This window comes from Dendrobates tinctorius, unplaced genomic scaffold, assembly GCF_039654945.1.
Source record: "Dendrobates tinctorius isolate UK_male_01 unplaced genomic scaffold, ASM3965494v1 ptg000145l, whole genome shotgun sequence".
NCBI classification, from domain to species: Eukaryota; Metazoa; Chordata; class Amphibia; order Anura; family Dendrobatidae; genus Dendrobates; species Dendrobates tinctorius.
Genome location: NW_027361812.1, coordinates 5,201,057 through 5,226,493, shown reverse-complemented (window position 1 = coordinate 5,226,493; position 25,437 = coordinate 5,201,057).

Here is a 25,437-nt window from a genome sequence, read left to right as displayed (position 1 = left end):
AGCATTACAGAATGCTGTAGATAAGCCCCTGATGGCGGTGACCCCAGCTTATGGGGCAAAAATGGGGTGACAGATTCCCTTTAAATAAACTACATACATATTCTAGAATACCCGATGCGTTAGAATCGGGCCACCATCTAGTCTACTATATAATCGTCTAATTCGGTCTGTCTGTTTATAACGGAAATCCCGCGTCGCAGATTGGTCCGTGTCGCTGATTGGTTGCGTTGCGTTGGTTTTATCATGTCGTGCACTTGAAAATGGGAAAAAAAATTCCAAGTGCGGTGAAATTGCAAAAAAAAAAATGCAATTCCACACTTGTTTTTTGTTTTTCTTTTTTTACTGAGTTCACTAAATGCTAAAACTTACCTGCCATTATAATTCTCCAGGTCATTACGAGTTCATAGACACCAAACAAGTCTAAGTTCTTTTTTATCTAAGTGGTGAAAAAAAAATCCAAACTTTGTTAAAAGAAAAAATTGCGCCATTTTCTTATACCCGTAACATCTCCATTTTTCATGATGTCGGGTTGGATGAGAGTTTATTTTTTGCACATTGAGTTGATGTTTTTAATTATACCATTTCGGTGTAGATGCGATCTTTTGATCGTCCGTTATTGCATTTTAATGCAATGTCGCGGCAACCAAAAAAACATAATTCTGGCATTTTGACTTTTTTTCTTGCCACGCCATTTAACAATCTGGTTAATCCTTTTTTTTCAGGCGATTCTGAACATGGCGATACCAAATATGTGTATGCTTGATTTTTTTTTAAATTGTTTTATTTTGAATCGGGCGAAAGGGGAGTGATTTTTTTAATTTTTTTATATTTTTAAAAACTTTTTTACTTTTGGCATGCTTCAATAGTCTCCATGGGAGACTAGAAGCTGCCATAACTCTATCGGCTCTCCTACATACAGGCGATGATCAGATCACCTGTATGTAGCAGAATGACTCACTTGCTATGAGCGCCGTTCACCGGGTGGCGCTTATAGCAAGCTGGCAGTGAAAACCATAGAGGTCTCCAGGAGATCTCTAGTTGTCATGCCATCGATGACGTGCAATCACTTGATGGGGGTCCCGAGTGGGAGGATTTCCGGCACGATTGCCGAAAGAGCATGTAAAATGCCGCTGTTAGCATTTGACTGCAGCAATTAACGGGTTAATAGCAGCAGGTGAATCACGATTCCACCCGCGGCTGTTCCGGGCACATGTCAGCTGTTCAAAACAGCTGATAAGTTTCGGGAAAGATATGGGCTCACCGCCGGAGCCCACATCAAAGGAAGGGATTCCGACATCAGCGTAAATTTAAGCCCAATGTCAGAAAGGGTTTAAACCCAACATGACGCACTGCAAAGGGCAGTGGCATAGGGCAAGGGAGCAGAGCAGGGGGAGGAGCTTAGTAGTCTACTATTAGAATAAAGGAATTTATATTTATACCGCTATAGTAGCAGTTGGGGATTGTCAATGAACTTGACAGATACCCATTAAGCTAATCAATAACATAAAGGGGTTGTCTGGTACAAGTCTGCAGCCATTCTATGTGAGGATTTACCTGTCCGGCACCAGGAGTCTGCAGTCACAAGTCTGCAGTCACTCTTTGCATACTCTGAGGATTTCTGGTGCTGGTGCCATGAGCAGTGGAGGCATGACTGTAATTATGCATTTTGCATACATGCTGTCACGTGATGAATACACGTGAATGTAGTCAGAATGTGACCTGAAGTCTGCAAGTCGCATACTTGTGGTTAGAGATGAGCGACTTTGCCTTTTTTCAGGTCGAGTCGGGTTTCATGAAACCCGACTTTCTCAAAAGTTGGGTCGAACAAAATCAGCCGCTTATCGTGAAAAGTTGAAGGCCGACTGAAACACAAAATCCAATGCAAGTCAATGGGGAAACAAGGTCGGCAGGGAGTGGAGGACAGGAAACACACCTACAGTGCCCATTTTAATGCCAAAAACATCAATTCTTATTACTTAAGCCTGTCAACCTTAATTTACTTTATAATAATAGTTAGGCATTGAAAACTGGGGGTTATTTGGCTAAAGTTGTGGGGGGGTAGGGCTGGCTGCAGATTTTCGTGGGCCCTGGGCCAAAGAGTGTCACTGGGCTCTTGTAACACATGCCACAATTCATGACCCTCTGATATGGCAGAGAAATAGCGGTATAGTACAATGAAAAATACTTCACTTATTACATCTCATGACTGATAACCATTTTAAATTCTTCAATAGCTCCAAAAACGGACAGTATATAACTCCATACAGTATTATGGGCACCGCATAGTGCGTTATACAGAGTAATGAGGCCCATATATTTCTCCATACAGAATCATTGGTCCCATATATTGTTTGAAACAGTATATTATGAGCTCCACATAATGCTACAGTATATGTTGGTCCCCATGGATGAAGCTCCACTGTGCTATGGGCCCAAATAATGCTCCATATATAATGGGTCCCATTTCTAATGCTCCAGTGCATATTGGGCTCTGTAAATGCTGCTCCAGTGTCTGATGTCCACCTTTGGAATGCTCCAGTGTATGGTGGGCCTCATATATCATTCTCCAGAGTATAGTGCTTCCCAAAAATAGCTGTCCCAACATTGAAAACAATTAAATAAATCTCCTCTCTAGGGAATCCCTGTACTAGTCTGGACTCCTCGTCGTCTCCATCTTCCATCTCACTGCACTTGGACTGTTTAGGCAGAGGGCGTACAGACGTGATCTCATCGCGCTCTCTGACCAAAATTTAACTTTCAGGAAACGTGGAAGACGTCACGGCGGTGGAGCAGGGAGAGGTAAGTATTTCAACTTTGCAAGTGCTGTGATCCTGAGCAAGCGGGGGGGCCCACTCGTTGGCGACGACACTGGCACAGGGCCCCTCATAGTACGGCGGTGTGTCTGACGGCGGGTGGGCCGAACCTGCACTTTCATCTGCAGCTTCCTCAACACCAAACACCGAACACCATTGAAAACAATGGCAGGCAAACACAAACACATAGAAAACAATTACAAAACACCTTAAATGGTGTCCCAAAGCAGGCAAAATGCTCAGAATACAAAAATAACATATGGAAAACGGCAACTACATATAGAAAAGAGGTGGAGGAGTAAAAGGAGGAGGAGGAGACACAGATATAGGCATGTCATGCCCTTATGAAGTCAAGAAAGGCTGGAATAAAAATGTTAAATACCAAAAAACAGTAAAAATCTGAAATCGAAGACGATCATATACCATCAGACTTCCCACCATAAATTAGGCCAACTGCTGATCGGGCGTCATTATTCCCACGAACCTCCGAACAGCGTCCATGAAGGCAAAGTGTTTGGTTTCCGGGGGCAGTTTGGTTGCAAAGCTGAACTTTAAAGAATGTCCAGAAGGGCACCACCAGGAGTGGAGCCTGCGGCTTAATTCGACTCCACCCGGGAAACCTCAACCATGCCAGCTACAGAAAAGATTGACAGATTGCAAGCTTTGCTGATTCTGTGGGTGGTGGTGGATGTCTGTTTTTAGTTGTGCTAGCGATTTGTCAGCTTAATTCCGTTAATGAACGAGACTCCGGCATGCCCCCGCGGTACGCGGCAAGCTTACTAGAGGGACACGCGAGGCTCTGGCACGCGAGATCGCTCAATAATAGGTCTGTCATGCCCTTACATGTCCGGGGCTGCATGCGCGCTACACTGAAAGGTCCAGCATGTGTCGCTTACAGGTGCAGATAACCTGCTGAACCCCGTTAGTGATGGGGATCTGGGAATCCAATTCTTCCCCGCGAACGAGGATTTCCCAGTAAGTGCAGGTCAACCGGAATTCCGGAATTAGGCCTAACCAGCATTCCAGAAAAAATGAAAAAATTAAGTGTCCAAACCACAGGTGCTGTAGCTTGCTTAACAGCTGGGCTCCTATGCTGAGTAGCCCGCAGTTCTTACCTAAACAGGCGGCATAGCTTGGTTCACTGGTGGGTTCCTCTGCTGAGTAGCAGACAGTGCTACAAGGCCCAAAAGGATTTTCTGGACAAGATGCGGTAAAAAATAATTAGAAACACACAAGGTGTAGCTCCTTGACAGGTGTATGGGTCGCCCCCCCATGGCTGCGGGGCACTCGGTACTGGGCCGATGTCAGAGAATGTGCCACAGCAGCAGTGACCCGGTCCGTGGCCCTGGGCGCCCAAATCAATGGTGGTTTGTAGTTAATGGAATGGAATAGTTCATGACGCCACCAAGCAAGATGTTAAGCCAACGCTGCGTGCAGATCCTCTGGGACTGATGGTGTGTTGCAGCATAGATGGTGTAGCTCCCCACAGGTGAAGCTGTAACCCCAGGGCAGTGTAATGGCAATAGATGAGGATGGTGTGAGGAATGTTGGTGCCCAGATGTAGCGGTGCTGACGGTGTTAGCGCACAAAGGAATGGAAGACACCACGGATTGCAGTTCCAAAGCTTTACTCACAGTTCGTAGTACACACTGGTGCCCGCTTCCATACCATGTCCTCTGGGACAGAGACTCAATCAACCTCCCAGGCAAGTCAGGCTTCTCCTCTCCAACACTCCGCCAACATGTACCTTTCTTGAACGACTCCTCTATTGCGCCTTTTAGTGTGAAGAGCTCCAGTACCGTGGTACTCTGAAGTTTCTCCTGTCAGATGTTCCTAACAACTCTACTTGTATGACAGACAGCTGTATCCTCTCTTGGGGACTCCCTTCTCCGGAGTCCTTGCTCTCTATTCAGTTGCTGTTGTGCCCCAAGTCTTAGATGGGAGTAGTGCATTTACAGCCAAATACTCCACCGGTGTCTGCTGCAGAACCATAAGTGTCCAAACAACCTCGGGGACCGGGCCCTGGCCTTGCGCTGAGAACCTATAGGCAGGGTTCCTCTTCCAACCCACAACTCCTCTCTGTTCTCCTACTCCTTCATTCGGCGCTGTTCCTTCTCTCTCTTATGGAAGCTTAGGTTGCAGTTCTAAATCTTTCTCCTTCTGTTCCTTCCCAGTGCCAGCTGACTCAGGTCACAGAGACAGCTGCAGCACTCCTTCTTCTCTTCCTCTCCTAGGGAGCTCATTCCACTAAGACCAGTCCTCAGCCTCTCCTGACTGACTGTCTTCCTCCGCCTTGACCTCCAGACAAGATGACCTCCTGTCAGCCTGCTCTCTGACTCAGACTCCCCGTCTGACTGACCTGTAATTCTAAACCTTCCCAACCTTTTATATGAATCTCAAATCCACCCACCTCCCAGCACATCTCGTGTTACGAAGCAAGGACCCACGAAAGGTGCCCTGCTATCCTCTAAGCATGGAGCCGCAATCTGGTCCATTGCTGAACTATCCTGTGTGTGGGTGCAGGTGTTGGAGCGTGGAAAGGCATTCCCAACTTACCTAGGTGGTGGGCCACTACACCTTAGGAGAAGGTGCAGTACCTCTGTGGTGACTGAGCCTCAGGGGTGCCACATGTACTACACCGCTTGCTACCACACACCGCTACTATGCCATGAAACAGTCTATTAACATTGAAAACCATTAATAATGTGAAAACGAAGTTACACTTTTGGTGAATGAATCGTTCTCGAACGGAACCTCGAACAGCCGAATTTTAAGCAAAGTGCTCGAGTTCGACGAACGACTCGAACACAGCCCAAAAAAGCTCAAATTTGAACTTGGCGAACAGGTTGACTCGAACACCGCTCATCTCTAATCAGGAGGCAGACTCAGACGGTCTCAGGCCCAGTATGGATTTGACGTGATTGTACAAAGTTGAGAAAGGGTACAGTATCACCGGATAACAGGTATATATAGCATAGTTTAAACATTAAAAACCTATGTCTATATATCAGGAGGTAGACTCAGAGGGTCTCAGGCCCAGTATGGATTCGACGTGATTGTAGAAAGTTGAGAAAGGGTACAGTATCACTGGATAGCAGGTATATATAGCATAGTTTAAACATTAAAAATCTGCATGTATATTTCCGGAGTCCAATAAAGACACTAAAAAGAGAAAAGAGCCAACACTGCCAGTGGTCAGAACGCATAACATGAGGTGCATATGCACATATCTTACTGCATTCAAAATGAGACATTTAGCAAAATATTGATCAATATATTGAGCCACCCCGCCACGCCAAGGCAATCTCATATGGGGGGTCCTACTCTACATTTGTATTTATTCACTGTGCCATTGCGGCCTCCTAAATGTTTTAAAAGCAAGACCATATCAAATGCAATCCATACCTGAAGCATGACTGCATCACTCCCGTGCAGCCAGATGGAGCAGGTGCAGATGAAGGCCAACCAGGTCTGAACACAGACATCTCAGGTTTGACCTCCACACACTGCCTGACCAGCAAACACAGATGAAGGGCAATGCAGGCTCAGACATGGATGCAAAAATAAATAAAGCCTGGGGCAGGGCGGGGCTGCCGTGAGTGTGCACAGCAGCCTAGATCAATCACAATAAACACAGAAAAGATGGCGAACATGACCCAGCGTGCACGGCAACAGTGGTGGTCAGCCACAAAACCAATTTGCAATAAAAAGAGAAAAGAGCCAGCACTGCCAGTGGTCAGAACGCATAACATGAGGTGCATATGCACATATCTTACTGCATTCAAAATGAGAATTTTCTGTGTTTATTGTGATTGATCTAGGCTGCTGTGCACACTCACGGCAGCCCCGCCCTGCCCCAGGCTTTATTTATTTTTGCATCCATGTCTGAGCCTGCATTGCCCTTCATCTGTGTTTGCTGGTCAGGCAGTGTGTGGAGGTCAAACCTGAGATGTCTGTGTTCAGACCTGGTTGGCCTTCATCTGCACCTGCTCCATCTGGCTGCACGGGAGTGATGCAGTCATGCTTCAGGTATGGATTGCATTTGATATGGTCTTGCTTTTAAAACATTTAGGAGGCCGCAATGGCACAGTGAATAAATACAAATGTAGAGTAGGACCCCCCATATGAGATTGCCTTGGCGTGGCGGGGTGGCTCAATATATTGATCAATATTTTGCTAAATGTCTCATTTTGAATGCAGTAAGATATGTGCATATGCACCTCATGTTATGCGTTCTGACCACTGGCAGTGCTGGCTCTTTTTTCTTTTTTTCTTTTTTTACAATAAAGACACTCACAGCCTCAGTATGGATAAGACAAGAATCTAAAAAGTAGAAAAAGGGTTATGTATTCGAAGCGTACAACAGTATACACTGTTGGGGTATTTTTCAATCTTCATATATATTTCAGTCTCAGTAAGACAATCTAGACTCTCCACAAGAGGAAACGAGATGGATACAAGTACAGACGGAAAGTCGACTGATTGCAGAAATTTTGGAATTATTAATCAAGGTAAAAACTCCCAGGAGAATTCTCAGAGGCGATGCTGACCCTCAATTACTTTGTCTGTGGAGACAGCGAAAACAGTTCTTGTGAAGAAAGGTTTGCTGTATCGTAGTACCGTGGAACCCATCACCATTACTCATCTCCATCAAATTGTGATCACAGGGACAGATGTAGACATTGTCCTCACTGCCTATCATGAGCTGTCAGGTAACTTTGAAGTGCAAAAGACACAAGCCACAGGCCGTAGGCGATTCTATTGGATTGGCATGAGAGGACACATTTAAAAATGTGGGCAGGAATGTCACACGTCTGTGAGTCGGAAAACCGTGAAAGCTGATGATAAACCACCACTGCATCTCATTGTGAGTCGATGTCCATAACAAATGAAAGCCATTGATCATCTGAAGACAGAGCCCAGCAGGACAGGGCATAGCTACGTCTTAACCATCATGTATCATTTCACCAAATTTGTATTGGCAGTCCCAGTGAAGTATTTAACAGGCCAGACTACACAGTGGTGGAGCAAGGAGAGGTAAGTATTGCAAATGCTGGTGCCCTGAGCAAGCAGGGGGGGCCCACTCATGGGCGGCGGTACTGGCACAGGGCCCCTCATAGTACGCCGGTGTGTCTGACGGCGGGTGTGAACCCCCACTGTCAGAGACACTTGATTCTGAGGGACCTTGTGCCAGTGCCATTGCCAAAGAGAGTGCCCACCCACCTGTCCAGGGCAACGGCACTCGCACGGGTGCGTGAGCCAGGTGGTGACCCCGGCCCTGGGGGGGGAGGCAGCCCAGTTAGGGAGGTGGAAAAATTGGCATATGTTGATTTTGGACATTCAGCAGCTGCGAATGAAGTAATTGGAGAAGTCCGCGGAAGAGGAGGACAAAAGCAAGTCATTTTTCTGGCAACCTACGTGTCAGCAGGGGAGGGTGGGACAAAATCCTTTGAAACCCATGCATGGTTCATTTTTATGAAGGTTAGATAATCAACATTTTTGGTCAACAGATGGGTCCTTTTTTCTGTCAGGATTGATCCAGCAGCACTGAAGACTCGTTCAGATAACACAATAGCAGCAGGGCAAATGAGCTCCTGTAAGGCATATTGTGCCAATTCAGGCCAGGTGTCAAGTTTACTGGCCCGATAGTCAAAGGGGAATGACCGGTGAGGGAGAACATCGATATGGGAGGAGAAGTAGTTTGTTACCGTAATTGACAACTGCTGTCTCCTGTCACTTTCGATAGATGCAGTATTACCAGTCCATTTTAAGTTTATGCTTAGAACATACAACACTGCCCTTCACCTCTCCAAACAAACCTATTTCAACACCCTCATCACCTCACTGTCCAATAACCCGAAACGTCTCTTTGACACTTTTCATTCTCTACTCAATCCAAGAGTACAGGCCCCAACCACGGAGCTCCGAGCTGACGATCTGGCCAATTACTTCAAAGAAAAAATTGACCAGATTCGACAGGAAATTATCTCCCAATCACCTCATACCATGCACTGTCCTCCCTCCCCCACTGCATCTAACTCACTCTCTGATTTTGAACCAGTCACAGAAGAAGAAGTAAGCAGGCTCCTTGCATCTTCTCGCCCAACTACTTGCACCAGTGACCCATTTCCGTCACATCTCCTCCAGTCCCTTTCCCCTGCTGTCACCCCTCACCTAACTAAAATATTTAACCTCTCTCTCTCTTCTGGTATTTTTCCCTCCTCATTTAAGCATGCCATCATACATCCACTACTTAAAAAACCATCCCTCAACAAAAACTGTGCAGCTAACTTTAGACCTGTCTCTAATCTTCCCTTCATCTCTAAACTCCTGGAACGCCTGGTCCACTCCCGTCTTATCTGCTATCTCTCAGAAAACTCTGTTCTCGACCCTCTCCAATCCGGTTTCCGCTCTTTACACTCCACTGAAACTGCCCTCACTAAAGTCTCTAATGATCTGCTAACAGCTAAATCAAATGGTCATTACTCCATGCTAATTCTCTTGGATCTCTCTGCAGCATTCGACACTGTGGATCATCAGCTCCTCCTCACTATGCTCCGTTCCATTGGCCTCAAGGACACCGTTCTCTCCTGGTTCTCCTCCTATCTCTCCGACCGCTCCTTTACTGTATCTTTTGCCGGTTCCTCCTCCTCTCACCTTCCCCTTACTGTTGGGGTCCCCCAAGGATCGGTTCTAGGCCCCCTCCTCTTCTCCTTGTACACTGCCCCTATTGGTCAAACAATCAGTAGATTTGGTTTCCAGTACCATCTCTATGCTGATGACACCCAATTATACGCTTCTTCTCCTGACATCACGGCAGCCTTTCTAGAAAACACCGGCGATTGTCTAAACGCTGTGTCTAATATCATGTCCTCACTATACCTGAAACTGAACCTGTCAAAGACTGAACTCCTGGTGTTTCCTCCCGCTACTAATGTACCTATACCTGACATTGCTATTTCTGTGTGTGGTTCCACTATTACTCCCCAGCAACATGCCCGCTGTCTTGGGGTCATACTTGATTCCGAGCTTTCCTTTGCCCCCCACATTCGATCACTGGCTCGCTCTTGTCATCTGCACCTCAAAAACATTTCTAGAATTCGACCTTTTCTTACTTTTGACTCTGCAAAAACTCTTACTGTTTCTCTTATTCATTCTCATCTCGACTATTGTAACTCTCTTCTAATCGGTCTCTCTCTTACCAAACTCTCCCCTCTCCAATCTGTCTTGAATGCTGCAGCCAGGATCATATTCCTCACCAATCGTTACACTGATGCCTCTACCTTGTGCCAGTCATTACACTGGCTACCCATCCACTCCAGAATTCAGTATAAACTTATTACCCTCACCCACAAAGCCCTCCATGGCTCAGCACCACCCTACATCTCCTCCCTTGTTTCAGTATACCACCCTACCCACGCCCTCCGTTCTGCTGATGACCTGAGGTTAGCATCCTCAATAATCAGAACCTCCCACTCCCGTCTCCAAGACTTTACACGTGCCGCGCCAATTCTTTGGAATGCACTTCCCAGGTCAATACGATTAGTCCCCAATCCCTACAATTTTAAGCGTGCCCTGAAAACACATTTATTCAGACTGGCCTATCGCCTCAACACATTAACCTAATCTATCCCTGTGTGGCACAGCCAAAAGTTTTACCATAACCAGATTTCCCGCATCATGTTCCCACATGCTTTATGCATCCATTAGCCCTCTGTGTCTGTACTGTCTGTGTCTGTACTGTTGCACACTTAACATTATGGCTGGTCCATACAATCAGGGCAACTGTTACCACCCACCTTTCGTGTCTACCTCTTTCCTCATAGACTGTAAGCTTGCGAGCAGGGCCCTCTTTCCTCTTGGTATTTGTTATAATCTACTGTATGTGATTATTGTTATGCTGCAATGTCTATTGTCTGTACAAATCCCCTCTGAAATGTAAAGTGCTGCGGAATATGTCGGCACTATAAAAATAAAATTTATTATTATTATTATTATTATTATTACCAGTCGTGTGAGCGGTACTTGAAAAATCAGTCCACAACATGGTCATGGAACCCCTGTGTCCAACGCCACTTTGGCTGTGTGCACCACGAACACCTCTTCCATGTTGCCCCCTACGGCTCGTTGGAAAAACATCACCGTGGCTGTGTGCTGGGAATGCCTCAAACAAACGGTTTACCAGAGTTGCTTGTTTGTTAGCCAATATTAGCTCTAGGCTCTCCTGTGGCATGATGTTTTGGAATTTGCCTTTATAGCGTGTATCCAGGATGCTGGCCAACCAGTAGTCGTCATCGTTCATCATTTTGGCAATGCAGGGTCCCTTTTTAGGATCTGCAAGGCATAATCAGACTTGTTGGCCAATGTTCCAGGTGTCAATGATGCACTGCGAGTGCTGGGTGGAGGAGCACTTTCTGGAAAATCAACATCCCTTCAATCACGCACAAACCCTGTACCTGACCTTGCCACGCCAACATTTTTTCTTGCCCCCTGAGAAGCATCCTCCTCCCCAAAATAATCATCCCCATCATCCTCCTCTTCCTCTTCTTCCTCCACCTCATCCACGAGACTTCCCTGAGCAGACAATGGCTGACTGTCATCAAGGCTTCCCTCCTCCTCTTCCTCCTTGGCTGCAGACGCCTGCTCCTTAATGTGCGTCAAAGTTTGCATGAGCAGATGCATAAGTGGGATGCTCATGCCTATGATGACGTCGTCTGCGCTTACCAGCCGTGTGCATTCCTCAAAACACTGAAGGACTTTACAGAGGTCTTTCAGCTTCGACCACTGCACACCAGACAACTCCATGTCTGCCTGCAAACTGCCTGCCCGTGTATCCTCCCACAAATGAATTACAGCCTGCCTCTGTTTGCACAGCCTCTGAACCATGTGCAGCGTGGAGTTCCACCTTGTTGCAATGTCGATACTTAGGCAGTGCTTGGGAAGGTGGAGCAATCGCTGCAGCTTCTGCAAACGACTGGAGTGTATGGGCGACCGGCGGATGTGCGAGCAAAGTCTTCGCACCTTATGGAGCAGGGGTGTTAACTCCGGATAATTATTGAGGAAGCACTGCACCACCAGGTTCAAGGTGCGAGCCAGGCAAGGTAAGTGTCTGAGTTTTGAAAGGGCTATGGCTGCCACAAAATTCCGGCCGTTATCACTAACTACCTTGCCTGCCTCAAGATGTAGACTGCCCAGCTATGACTCAGTTTGTCGCTGCAAGTAGTCGGCCAGTACCTCCACAGTGTGTCTGTTGTCGCCCAAACACATCATCTTCAACACAGCCTGCTGACGCTTACCACTAGCTGTTCGATAGTGGGACACCTCTTGTCCAACACTGGCAGCTGCGGATGGAGTGCTCGTGCGACTGCACTCTGTGGATGAGCTTTCACTTCAGGAGGAGGAGGAGGGTCGAATGCCTACAGCCAACTGTTTCCTATAACGTGGGCTAGGCAGCACTGTCCCACCGCCGCTGTCCCCTGTGGACCCTGCATCCACCACATTAACCCAGTGTACAGTGATGGACACGTAACGGCCCTGGCCATGCCTACTGGACCATGCATCTGTTGTGAGGTGAACCTTTCCACTCACTGATTGCTTGAGTGCATGCACAATGCGGTCTTTCACATGCACGTGGAGAGCTGGGATGGCTTTTCACGAAAAGAAGTGCCGACTGGGTAGGTCATAGCGTGGTACTGCGTAGGCCATCAGCTCGCGGAAAGCTTTACCTTCAACCAACCGGTAGGGCATCATCTCTAACAAGATTAGTTTGGCAATGTGGGCGTTCAAAGCCAGTGTACGCGGATGAGAGGATGAGTACTTTCTTGTCCTACTCAGAGTCTCTGGTAGGGGGAGCTGGACTTGAGAGCTGCATATGGTGGAACTATTGGTGGACATGGCGGACTGAGAGAGGTGTTGGTGATGTTGCTGATGGCCTAGATTCAGTCATTCATAGCAATAACATTGTTATTCCATGACTGCTTTGCCCTTGCGATGACACCTCGACATTTGCTGCTAGTGGTGTGCTAACCAGTGGGCTTACAGTGGGGGAAGCGATGTAGCGTTGCTGACTACCTTCATTCGGAGCAGGTGCACATGTGGTACGTGAGGTTTGGTAGTCCGTCCACGCTTGCAAGTGCATGGTGGTTAAATGTCTAAGCATGCAACTGGTATTCAAATTTCTCAGATTTTTCCCTCGGCTAAAGGTCTTTGCGCACTTCTTACAGATAACTTTTGCCTGATCATTAGGATTTTGTTCAAAAAAGTGCCACACTGCACTCTTCCTACTATGGAAGACATTTTGAGACCTTGCACGCTGTGCTAATTTGACCGTCTGGCCAAGCTGTCCTGCAACTCTTTTGGTTTTTGTAACACATTTTTGGACTGCTACGGTCATGCCAGATAACAGCTGTTGCGATGTCGTTGCCTGCTGCGGATCCTCCTCCTCCTCTTCTGAGCTATTGGCAGTGGCACCCTCTTCTCCCAATGGATGCCAATCTGGGTCAACAACTGGGTCATCCATCACCTCCTGTTCAATTTCGTGTGCACCTTCCTCTGTGTCATCGTGTAAGGTGGTATAGTATGCGGGAAGGGGCACCTGAGTTTCATCAGGGTCTGATTCTGCCTCAGTACACTGCGAGGACAATGTAGTGCTCTGAATGAATGTACCAGCAGAAAAATCTAGCAGTTGCTGTGCATCAGTGCACTCCATGTCAGATTCATCTTGGACTGGGGAATTCACGATTTGACTTGCTAACCCAGGCATGGTATGTGAAAAGAACTCCATGGAGTACTCGGTAGTGTGGCCTGCCACATCCTTCACTTTTGGTAGGGGTGAAGGACACAAGGAAACGTGTTGTTCCTGACCAGGAGCCTCCACTGACGACGCAGTGCTTTTATTTTTTGAAACTTCAGACAAGGAGGCGAGAGAGCTGGAGGCTGTGTCAGCAATGTAAGCCAAAACTTGTTCCTGAAGCTCCGGCTTTAAAAGTGGTTTACCTACTCCCAGAAAAGAGAGCCTTCAAGGCCTTGTGGAGCCAGATGATGACGCTGGCTCAACACCTCCTGTCTTAGGTGCTATTGTGCTTTTGCCACTACCAACAGATGCAACACCACCACCACCATCGGGACCAGCTGGCAACCCCCGCAACGCCCACTTCCATGGCGTCTTCCACCATACTTCCTCATTTTTGTGAAAATGTACCCAAAATACCACCAGCTATATGGTACTGTAAAACAAGGTTGAAGGTGTATCTACTATTGGTGAGAATTTGAATCTCGCTATAGATTTGAGGACGCAGAACTATTGTCTCAGGCCCAGTAAAGATTACACCTCAATGTAACAGGCTGAAATTGGATGGTGTACGACAAGGTGGAGGGTGTCTATAGGATTGGTGAGAATTTGAATCTCACAATAGATTTGAGGACGCAGAACTATTGTCTCAGGCCCTGGAGAGATTACACCTCAATGTAACAGGCTGGAATTGGATGGTGTATGACAAGGTGGAGGGTGTCTATAGGATTGGTGAGATTTTGAAACTCACTATAGATTTGAGGACGCAGAACTATTGTCTCAGGCCCAGGAGAGATTACACCTCAATGTAACAGGCTGAAATTGGATGGTGTATGACAAGGTGGAGGGTGTCTATAGGATTGGTGAGAATTTGAATCTCACTATAGATTTGAGGACACAGATCTATTGTCTCAGGCCCAGGAGAGATTACACCTCAATGTAACAGGCTGAAAATGGATGGTGTATGACAAGGTGGAGGGTGTCTATAGGATTGGTGAGAATTTGAATCTCACTATAGATTTGAGGATGCAGATCTATTGTCTCAGGCCCAGGAGAGATTACACCTCAATGTAATAGGCTGAAATTGGATGGTGTATGACAAGGTGGAGGGTGTCTATAGGATTGATGAGAATTTGAATCTCACTATAGATTTGAGGACGCAGAACTATTGTCTCGTGCCCAGGAGAGATTACACCTCAATGTAACAGGCTGAAATTGGATAGTGTATGACAAGGTGGAGGGTGTCTATAGGATTGGTGAGAATTTGAATCTCACTATAGATTTGAGGATGCAGAACTATTGTCTCAGGCCCAGGAGAGATTACATCTCAATGTAACAGGCTGAAATTGGATGGTGTATGACAAGGTGGAGGGTGTCTATAGGATTGGTGAGAATTTGAATCTCACTATATATTTGAGGACGCAGAACTATTGTCTCAGGCCCAGGAGAGATTACACCTCAATGTAACAGGCTGAAATTGGATGGTGTATGACAAGGTGGAGGGTGTCTATAGGATTGGTGAGAATTTGAATCTCACTATAGATTTGAGGATGCAGAACTATTGTCTCAGGCCCAGGAGAGATTACACCTCAATGTAACAGGCTGAAATTGGATGGTGTTTGACAAGGTGGAGGGTGTCTATAGGATTGGTGAGAATTTGAATCTCACTATAGATTTGAGGACGCAGAACTATTGTCTCAGGCCCAGGAGAGATTACACCTCAATGTAACAGGCTGAAATTGGATGGTGTGTGACAAGGTGGAGGGTGTCTATAGGATTGGTGAGATTTTGAATCTCACTATAGATTTGAGGATGCAGAACTATTGTCTCAGGCCCAGGAGAGATTACACCTCAATGTAACAGGCTGAAATTGGATGGTGTATGACAAGGTAGAGGGTGTCTATAGGATTGGTGAGAATTTGGCATTCACTAGAGATTTGAGGACGCAGAACTATTGTCTCAGGCCCAGGAGAGATTACACCTCAATGTAACAGGCTGAAATTGGATGGTGTGTGACAAGGTGGAGGGTGTCTATAGGATTGGTGAGAATTTGAATCTCACTATAGATTTGAGGACGCTGAATTATTGTCTCAGGCCCAGGAGAGATTACACCTCAATGTAACAGGCTGAAATTGGATGGTGTATGACAAGGTGGAGGGTGTCTATAGGATTGGTGAGATTTTGAATCTCACTATAGATTTGAGGACGCAGAACTATTGTCTCAGGCCCAGGAGAGATTACACCTCAATGTAACAGGCTGAAATTGGATGGTGTGTGACAAGGTGGAGGGTGTCTATAGGATTGGTGAGAATTTGAATCTCACTATAGATTTGAGGACGCTGAATTATTGTCTCAGGCCCAGTAGAGATTACACCTCAATGTAACAGGCTGAAATTGGATGGTGTATGACAAGGTGGAGGGTGTCTATAGGATTGGTGAGATTTTGAATCTCACTATAGATTTGAGGACGCAGAACTATTGTCTCAGGCCCAGGAGAGATTACACCTCAATGTAACAGGCTGAAATTGGATGGTGTATGACAAGGTGGAGGGTGTCTATAGGATTGGTGAGAATTTGAATCTCACTATAGATTTGAGGACGCAGAACTACTGTCTCAGGCCCAGGAGAGATTATACCTCAATGTAACAGGCTGAAATTGGATGGTGTATGACAAGGTGGAGGGTGTCTATAGGATTGGTGAGATTTTGAATCTCACTATAGATTTGAGGATGCAGAACTATTGTCTCAGGCCCAGGAGAGATTACACCTCAATGTAACAGGCTGAAATTGGATGGTGTATGACAAGGTAGAGGGTGTCTATAGGATTGGTGAGAATTTGGCATTCACTAGAGATTTGAGGACGCAGAACTATTGTCTCAGGCCCAGGAGAGATTACACCTCAATGTAACAGGCTGAAATTGGATGGTGTATGACAAGGTGGAGGGTGTCTATAGGATTGGTGAGAATTTGAATCTCACTATAGATTTGAGGACGCAGAACTATTGTCTCAGGCCCAGGAGAGATTATACCTCAATGTAACAGGCTGAAATTGGATGGTATATGACAAGGTGGAGGGTGTCTATAGGATTGGCAGAGGCGTATCTAGGCTTTCTGGCACCCGGTGCAAGAATTCGGTTCGGCGCCCCCCCCCCCGCCCAAGTACATATGCGACTTGCACACTTAGCCATGTACCTGCGAGCTGCTCTTCCTAATGCTCTCAATGTTCCGTAAAAAACTGAGAGAAGCAGGAAGAGAAGCTCGTTTTCACAGGACCATACCTATGAAAATCGCATATGAGTGAAGTGTCCATGTGATGACTACTGCAACCTGCAGAGCTGAATCCTGACATTGCAGCTTCTGAATTCTCACAACGAATGCACTGCACACTTTTAGGATTTTCCCTTGCCGATGTACAGTCATGTCAGCACAAGCATGTGATTTATATACTTCTGGCCACATTCCGACTAGACGTGCCCGGCCTCGCTCTGTTCATTTTCATTGAGTGAGGCCACACATGTCTAGTCAGCATGTGACCGCATGTATGTTAATTACCGGCACGAGAGAATCCTGACAGCGTTCAGTGAGCACTGTGAGAATTCAGACGTCTGCAGTCACATAGAATGACTGCAGACTCAGCACAAACCTGGACAAATCCTTTAATGTTCCTAACAAATAAAAACATGAGAATAAGTCAGTAGCACAAATAACATTTACATCCAGGTACCTTATAGATGACGTCGTCTCTGCAGTCAGTCACCTTTTCTTCTAGACCCCATGATGAGTTTTCTCATCCACATCTCGTCTCTGTAGACGTCCATCTTCTCCGGTCTTCTGCAGCAAATCCCCACACGATGCCCTTAAAGATAGAAGTGTCATTATAATGCCCCTAAATACAAATATCTGCAATATACTGTCGCCTCACACTATTCCCCTAGAGCATCCCACCTGTTCACCATACTGTCTCCTCATATATTTACCCCCTCACTCTCTATACTGTCTGCTCACACATATCCCTGACTCCCCATACTGTGTCCACTTACATTAACCCATTCGCTCCCCATACTGTCTGCACCAATCCCCCATACTGTTTCCTCATACATACTCTTTATTTTGTGTCCTCAAATCTCCCCACACATTAAATCCCCCCATCCCCAATCCCCCACACACATTAAGTACCCCCCATCCCCACTCCAAATCCCCCCCACACATTAAATAACCCCCCATCTCCACTCCAAATCCCCCCACACATTAACCCAATCCCCACTCATTAACCCCCATCAGCACTCCAAATCCCCCCACCCCCACTCCAAATACCCCCACACATTAACCCCAACCCCACTCATTAACGCCCCCACACATTAACCCCCATCCCCATTCATTAACCCCCGCACACATTAACCCAATCCCCACTCATTAACCCCATCATCACTCCAAATCCCCCCACACATTAAATAACCATCTCCACTCCAAATACCCCCACACATTAACCTCCATCCCCATTCATTAACCCCCACACACATTAACCCCCTTCCCCACTCATTAACCCCCATCCCCACTCTAAATACCCCCACACTTTAACCGCCATCCCCTCTACAAATCCCCCCCATCTCCACTCATTATCTCCCCCTCATCTCCCATCTGTATAGACGCCAGTACAATTGCTCCCTGGGTGCCGGCACGCGCTCCTTCTCTGCGCCAGCTGTCAGCTTGACACCCGACACAGAGAACCGCCGACTCTCAGGCCGGGGGGGCGGCAGAACGCAGCCGCCAAGGAGGACACTGCGGACCGCTGCATTAGGCGGCCCGACTGCGCCCCCCTGCTGGCTGCGCCCCGGCTGCCCCGCCTAGATATGCCGCTGAGGATTGGTGAGATTTTGAATCTCACTATAGATTTGAGGATGCAGAACTATTGTCTCAGGCCCAGGAGAGATTACACCTCAATGTAACAGGCTGAAATTGGATGGTGTATGACAAGGTGGAGGGTGTCTATAGGATTGGTGAGAATTTGGATCTCACTAGAGATTTGAGGACGCTAACAATGATGCTCTCAGTCCAAGTATGGACGCAGGCAGCCTAATAAGCACGACTGCTGCACACACAAAAGGGTGGAAAAATGAACGCTTGGTAACTGTGCAGAAAAGAGGAAGAAAAGTATTTTTGCTTTTAAAAAAGCAGTTTGCGCAGCAGTGTGCAAACAGCAATGCAGCTATCAGGGAGCCTTATAAGGCAGCCTAATAACCAATAGAGCTGATGCACAAAAATAGAGCCTCCCCTGTCACTGCATACAAAGTGTTGTGTTGTAAGTGGAAATCGCTAACAGCAAAAGCAGTTTTTTGGTTCTTCTTCCCTGCCTAACGCTCTCCCTTATTCTGAATCAGCAGCAGCAACCTCTCCCTAATGCTAAGATCGGCAGAAGTAAGATGGCGGTCGGCGTTCACGCGCTTTTACAGCCCCTGTGACGCCACACAAAGCCAGCCAATCACTTGCATGCCCTTCTCAAAGATGGTGGTGACCGATGCCTATGTCATCGCGTTGCCCACAGTGTGCGTCCTCCATCATTGGTTGAAAAAGGGCACTGGAAGCATCTTTTAAAACGCGACTATGGCGCTCTTGTCGCCGACCTCGTGGCCGACCTCACGCTATGGTCGGATTTCGTTTCATGAAACCCGACTTCAGCGAAAGTCACCGACTTTTGAATATGACCGACCCGTTTCGCTCAACTCTACTTGCACTCTACATGCACTCTGAGATTCACGAGTCAGTCATTAGTGACTGCAGAGTTGTTCTCTAAGGCCCGATCACCCCTTTAATCAATAAATTGTAAGTCTGGCTTCTAAGATCACCAGCAAGCAACTGACCAGAATCACATTTCCCTTTCAGTGACTGCTCATGTGATACATGACACCACAGTGGAAGCCTCTGATATTTGCTCATGAGCAGTGCACTTCCATCTAGAAGAATTATATGGTGTAACAAAACAACTAATTTAAATATTTTGGCTTCTTAGTTGTTTCTAATTTGTGCGATGGAAGCCACATAAAGTCATGATGTCATGCACAGTGTAGGACAGACTAAATGCAACACAAAGGGATAAGGGGAAGGGCAACCAAACACTAGAGAAGGGGGGAGTGGAGATCCCTAGATAGATCTAACGTCACCCTGTCTGTCCTATCGTCCCTATATGGGTTCCGCAACTATCGCAGAGCAGGATACCTAATCCCTGCCTGACCCTAGCAATAAGCCCTGCACCGGGGAGGAAAGGATGAGTGCTAGTCAATCCTCTTTACCGCTTAAGACAACTGGAATAAACAAACGAAACAAGGGAACACTTAGCTTGAGAAAACTCAGAGAGAAACACCAACGTCCTCAAAACTCCAAAAAGGATGAGAACCATCTGCTACAGCTCCAGATCTCAACAGGGAAATGCAAATAGAAATATCACCCGCAACTCCCAACAGGAAGTTGGGAGTTATAAATACCCAGGTCCAGGTGTGGCCATTAGCACCGGGAGAAGTGACCACGAGTCTGCAAAGAACTTTCTGCAGACAGATGCAGTGCAACAGTCTGCACACTCTGACACATCTGTGACACATGAAACCAGTATACATACATATAAAAGTCTGATTACTTTGATTGGATTGTTGAAATTTGGAGATGAACATTAAAACCATATGCCTTTACATGCACTGATGGTACATTGTATTGCTTTGTTCTATTCATGCAAAAGCAATAATAGCAGTCTAACACAAACAAAAGAACCAGTTCTTAACTATACGAGATGAGAATGCACAGATTATATACAGCCTACGTAAAATTAGTCTTTAGCAGGATGACTAATAATTCTCTTTTTTATATCTTTCTTTTCTGTATTTATATATATTTTCATGACGCACTTCAATCAAACTGAAAACTAAAACCTCAGGCTTAAAGAGCCCAAAAACCAGCATTGTACCATATCTATGAGATAAAGCAGGTATCCAATTAATAGGCTTAAAGGGGTAGTCTGGGCATGTAATATTGCTGGTAGATCAGACCAGTAGGTATTTAAAAATCGGTACCTCCTTCAATCAGCTGATGTCAGCTCTGCCATTGGTGCTGGCCTGGGTGTTGGACCCCCATCAACCTGATATTGATTAAATATCCCAGGGTTAATTCATCATTATTATATTTTTGGAAAACTCCTTTAACCAGAGGCGTATCTAGGAGGCGCAGCCGAGACAGAGAGCGCAGTCGGGCCGCCTATTGCAGCAGTCCAAAATGTCTCCCTCGGCAGCTGCATTCGGCAGTTTTCTGAACCGGCTATCAAGTAGACAGCCAGCACAGAGAATCTGCAGTGCATCTGCCCCCAGAGATCAATTGTACTCACGTCTTGTGATGACACTGCTGACGTCACTCGCCGGCGTGCAGAAGAGAGAGGTGGTGTGTTAGGCGTTGGGTTCCTGCCTCTGCACAGCAGGAATCCCGGGCCTTGCTTTCTGCGGTCTCCCAGTCCTCTTCAGCCGCAGAGGAGCCTGCTCAGCAGAGACATGGTTCCCAGCGTCTTGCTCAGTCTACTTCTGTTGGCTTGGTTACTGCTGCCAAACAAGGTTCAGCTATGGTAAACTGCAATAGCCAGCAGCGAGCAGTTCTTGGGACTAAGTCCTTATTTTGGCCCACTGAGCATGCCCGTGGGAAGTCCTCTCATTGGCGCTCTGAGGTCACGTGCTTAGGTCCTATTGCTGCTCCCATTGGACCACTAGGAACTTCCCGGAAGGACGCTGCTATAAAAAGTTTGCATGGCTGCTCGGCCATGCGCTAGTATAGACTCATAATGTTGTTGGTATGTGTGATGATGGATGCATGAATCAATAAATTACCCCCTCCTTTGATACGCATTAGTTAAGGTATTTGAGTCAGCGCCAACAGGTGGCTATGCTTCCACCACCATGGTCCTAGCACTCGCACACTAGCGTCCGATAATGTCGTCCACTACTGGTCACTATCGAACCGCGGCAAGTGACAGCAGCACTGTGCACACTTGCACACGTTAGCTTCTATAGCGACTCTTGCTGGCAACGCAGTCGCGGCGCCGAGCGCTTGCGGTCTAGAGGGACTCCAGTCCTGCGGTCTAAAGGCCGAGTCCTGTGACCTTACACTATGCGCTCCTTCTGCCAAGTCCTGTGGTGTTAACAGGCACTGACATTTCTTTCAGCGGCTCTGTGGGGTAACAGAGTTCGCCCCAATGCACACCGGGTCAGTGGTTAACCAGCCGGTGTTCACTTACTACTCCGCCATTACTAAGCAGCAGTTTCCCATCTCTGCACGGTGGATCCCGGGTTGCGATCGCACTTCCTTATATTTTTTTATATTTAGTGCGATCTGCAACCCTAACATTATTCTAGCGCCAGGGTCTGGCTAGTAATGGCGGATGAGCAGTGACTCCTTGCGTACATCCGGCAACTGGAGGGCAGGTTGGCGGCTCTTGAGCATCCAGCCTCAGCTGCGGATGTTACCGCGGTCGCGCTCCAGGCAGTTACAGAGGCTGTCTCCCATGTGACCACTGCCATTCCTGCTCTGACTCTGTCTCATCTCCTGCTGCCCGAGAAGTTCTCGGGCGATAGTTCCTCTTGTAGGGGTTTCGTGAGCCAGTGCGCTATACAACTAGAGCTGCTGGCTGCATGATTCCCCTCTGAGTGGGCTAAGGTGGGATTTGTCGTTTCCCTCTTGTCGGGCAGGGCTTTGGAGTGGGCCACACCGCTGTGGAAGCGTGGTGATCATGTGGTGCAGAGTGCCTCACGGTTCTTGGTCACTCTGAAGCAGGTCTTCTTGGGACCACGAGTCACCCATGACACCGTGCTCCGGCTGCTGGCATTATCACAGGGCTCGTCCATGGTCAGCCACTTCGCCATCCAGTTCCGGACATGGCCTCTGAGTTGGAGTGGCCAGATAAGGTCCTCATTCCGGCATTTTGGAGAAGCTTGGCTGACCATGTGAAGGATGCTCTGGCCACCAGGGAGGTTCCTGCCACACTGGAGGAACTTATCACCGTCTCCACCTGTATAGACCTTCGCTTCATTGAGCGAAGGTTGGAGCGGTCCCAGTGTAGGCAGAGGTTTAGGTTGGCACCTAGTTTTGCTAAACCTCTGGAACCTCCCGATCAGGCGTCCGAGCCTCAGGGGGCTCCTTGTACGGGATCCTGGTCACGGTCCTCTCGAGCACCTGTGGTCAGTCATGTTTGCCGGCAGTCAGGTCACCTTGTCAACCGGTGCCCACAGGGGTCGGAAAAACGCTCACCTCTAGTGGACATAGGAGGGGGCTCACTAGATTCAGCGGCGTTTTCCTCCAAGCTGCCTTTAAGGGAACGCTTTAAGTCGGTTCATCCACTCTGGTGGTGGAGGTTTGAGTGGACTCTGGAGCGGAGGGCAATTTCATGTCTTCTGCCTTCACTCAACGGCACGCAATACCTCTGGTTATGATGGCCAAGCCAGTCACCGTCAGGGTGGTGAATGGCGCAACTCTACCCTCACAAATTACCCACCAGACCGCCCCGTTGATACTCTCAGTGTCTCCATCTCATCAGGAGACTATATCCCTCCTCGTCATGCCCGAGGGTATCAATCAGGTCCTTTTAGGGGTTCCCTGGTTGCGGTTCCACTCTCCCCATATAGAGTGGTACTCGGGGAGGATTCTCGGTTGGGGTAAAGCCTGTGAGGGTAGATGTCAGAGGAAGTGCGTTCAGGTTGCTTCCACCGAAGTCCCCGCAGATCTTTCCTCTCTCCCCAAACACTATCAACAGTACGCAGACGTGTTCTCCAAGAAGGTGGCGGAGACCCTTCTGCTGCACCGCCCTAATGACTGTCCTATTGACCTCTTGCCTGGTGCTGAGCCTCCCTGGGGTCGAATCTTCCCCCTATCTCTCCCAGAGACAGAGGCCATGTCTCAATACATCAGGGAGAATCTGGCAAGAGGATTCATTAGGAAGTCAGTGTCACTAGCAGTGGCGGGATTCTTCTTTGTCCAAAAGAAGAGTGGGGAACTACGTCCCTGCATCGATTACAGGGGTCTTAACGCCATCACCGTTAAGAATAAATATCCTCTGCCCCTGATATCGGAGCTGTTTGATAGGCTACGGGGAGCGAGAGAGTTTATCAAACTTGATCTGCGGGGAGATTACAACCTGATTTGCATCCGTGAGGGGGACGAATGGAAGACGGCATTTAACACCAGGGATGGGCACTATGAATACCTGGTGATGCCCTTCGGGCTCTGTAATGCCCCGGCTGTCTTCTTTGACTTTGTGAATGATATCTTCCGGGATATGCTTACCACCTCGGTAGTAGTCTATCTGGATGATATCCTCATCTACTCTCCAGATATTGACTCCCACAGGAGAGAAGTTTGCAAAGTTTTTGACCTCCTGCAGGTAAACTCCCTCTATGCCAAGGATTGGCCATTGATCCAGCCAAGCTACAGGCGTCGATGGATTGGCAGGAACCCCATTCTCGCAAAGCGGTGCAGCGCTTTATGGGGTTCATAAATTACTATTGTCAATTCATCCCCCACTTCTCGACTTTGGTAGCCCCCTTGGTGGCCCTCACCAAGAAGGGTGCAAACCCCAAGTTGTGGTCGGAACCTGTCTCCAAGGTTTTCTCCTCTATTAAGTCCCATTACTCTAGCGCTCCCATTCTACATCACCCTGATGTGGATAAACCCTTCATTCTGGAGGTGGATGCCTCTTCCGTCGGTGCTGTAGCGGTCCTGTTCCAGAAGGACTCGCAAGGTCGGAAGCACCCATGCTTCTTCTTCTCTAAGACCTTCACACCAGCGGAGAGTCATAGAGTCATAGAATCGTAGAGTTGGAAGGGACCTCCTGGGCCATCTGGTCCAACCCCCTGCTCAAAGCAGGATTCGCTAAATCATCCCAGTCAGATGTCTGTCCAGCCTCTGTTTGAAGACTTCCATTGAAGGAGAACTCACCACTTCTCGTGGCAGCCTGTTCCACTAATTGATCACTCTAACTGTCAAAAAGTTTTTTCTAATATCTAATCTGTGTCTCCTCCCATTCAGTTTCATCCCATTGTTTCTAGTCTTTCCTTGTGCAAATGAGAATAAAGTTGATCCTTCTACAATGTGACAGCCCTTTAGATATTTGTAGACAGCTATTAAGTCTCCTCTCAATCTTCTCTTTTGCAAACTAAACATTCCCAAATCCTGCAACCTTTCCTCATAAGATAGGGTTTGCAGACCGGTCACCATTCTGGTCGCTCTTTTCTGAACTTGCTCCAGTTTGTTGATGTCTTTTTTAAAATGTGGTGCCCAAAACTGGACACAATATTACAGATGAGGTCTGACCAAAGAGGAGTAGAGGGCAATAATGACTTCACGTGATCTAGACTGCATGCTTCTGTTAATACATCCTAGAATTGCATTTGCCTTTTTTGCTGCTGCATCACACTGTTGACTCATATTCAGTCTGTGATCTATTAGTATACCCAAGTCTTTTTCACATGTGCTGTCACTTAGCCCTATTCCTCCCATTTTATATATGCTTTTTTCATTTTTATTGCCCAGATGTAGTACTTTCTCCCTGTTAAAAACCATTCTGTTAGTTGCTGCCCACTTCTCCAGTTTATTTAAATCTTTTTGAATCCTCTCTCTCTCTTCTCTAGTATTAGCTATCCCTCCTAGCTTTGTGTCATCAGCAAATTTAATCAGTTTACCCTCAATTCCTTCATCTAAATCGTTGATAAAGATGTTGAACAATACAGGGCCCAGGACAGAGCCCTGTGGTACCCCACTTGAGACATTCTTCCAACTGGATGTGCAGCCATTTACGACCACTCTTTGGGTCCGATC